Raw genomic sequence first — 1399 nt, 5'->3', positions numbered from 1 at the left:
ATTATATTCTTTCCAGAAGTAGGTTAACTCCTTCCTTGCACACTGTCTTGATCAACCGGATGAAATCCCTTCTTATCATCTAAAGAAGGTGGACTTTCTTATCTACATAAAAAAAAAAAAACGCTATCAAGCTACAATATCTTGTAATTTCATGTTTTCGTAGAAATCGAATCTCAAGAGTTTACTTTTATGGGTGTGCCATATACAGTGCTTAAGCTGTAAGTCATGTGAAAGCCAGTGCTATACCGACGCAATTTATTCATGTACCATGTTTATTCTAAGAACACTGGCATTCGGACAGAAAGTGCAGAGCATTTTAATAATGAAGCCATTTTTTTCTGGGGGGGGGGGGGATTTTTAAAACATTTATATATAAAAAATAATATGGGATAAAAGAGTAAATACATTTCGGGTTAAACCAAACAGCACACACGATAAGAGGGAGAGCGAGAGCAAAAGAGAGAGAGAGAGAGAGAGAGAGAGAGAGAGAGAGAGAGAGAGAGAGAGAGAGAGAGAGAGAGAGAGAGAGAGAGAGAGAGAGAGAGAGAGAGAGAGAGAGAGAGAGAGGAGAGAGAGAGAGAGAGAGAGAGAGAGAGAGAGAGAGAGAGAGAGAGAGAGAGAGAGAGAGAGAGAGAGAGAGAGAGAGAGAGAGAGAGAGAAAGAGAGAGAGAGAGAGAGAGTAGATATATATTTTTTTCCATTTAACTTTTTTACTCCTACCAGATGGGAGATAAACCCTTACAAAATACTGGTAAGAAAAATCACTCATTATCTTCATTTGGTTTTCATAATTTAAAAACTTTGTCATGGTGTAATACCTAGTGATTTAATGTTTTCTTCGAATTCGTGATCTGAAAAGTAAAGTTTTCAATTTTGTAATTGTCTCATGCTGCACTTATTTTCTAAATACTGAAATCCAACGCACAGTGATGCAATTTCTTGTTATGTTTACTACTTTAGCTTTTAGTAACATGACTGACATATCCAGTCAGAAAATGTCAAGTAATGTAACCTCAAGAGGTGTGAAGCAAGCCATTGTATTTTTTTAACATAAAAAGTGCATGAAAAAAGAAGAAAAAAAGTAAAAATAGGAAAGGTAAATTTCGTCGTCAACCAATCAAGACGTCGCATTTAGCCCTGCCCCCAATATTGACCAATCACGTACCTCGAGGGGGTATGTGTCAAGATCCCAAATATTAACTGTCTTTAAATTTCACTTAACACCTACATTGCTGATCATTATGAATATCTATATCAAACTCAGATAAAAAATCTGCTATGAATTAATGAGCAAAACAAAAAACTAGACTAATTAAGCTGTTACCAGTATTATCGGACAGTATCATCCTCTCGTTAAAATATATGCTGTCAAATCCAAGGTAAACAAACCCAGTGCAAC

Source organism: Penaeus japonicus, unplaced genomic scaffold (genome assembly GCF_977035675.1).
Source record: "Penaeus japonicus unplaced genomic scaffold, GWHDUDI00000001_assembly GWHDUDI00000033, whole genome shotgun sequence".
Classification (NCBI taxonomy): domain Eukaryota; kingdom Metazoa; phylum Arthropoda; class Malacostraca; order Decapoda; family Penaeidae; genus Penaeus; species Penaeus japonicus.
Note: the sequence above shows the minus strand (reverse complement) of the source record.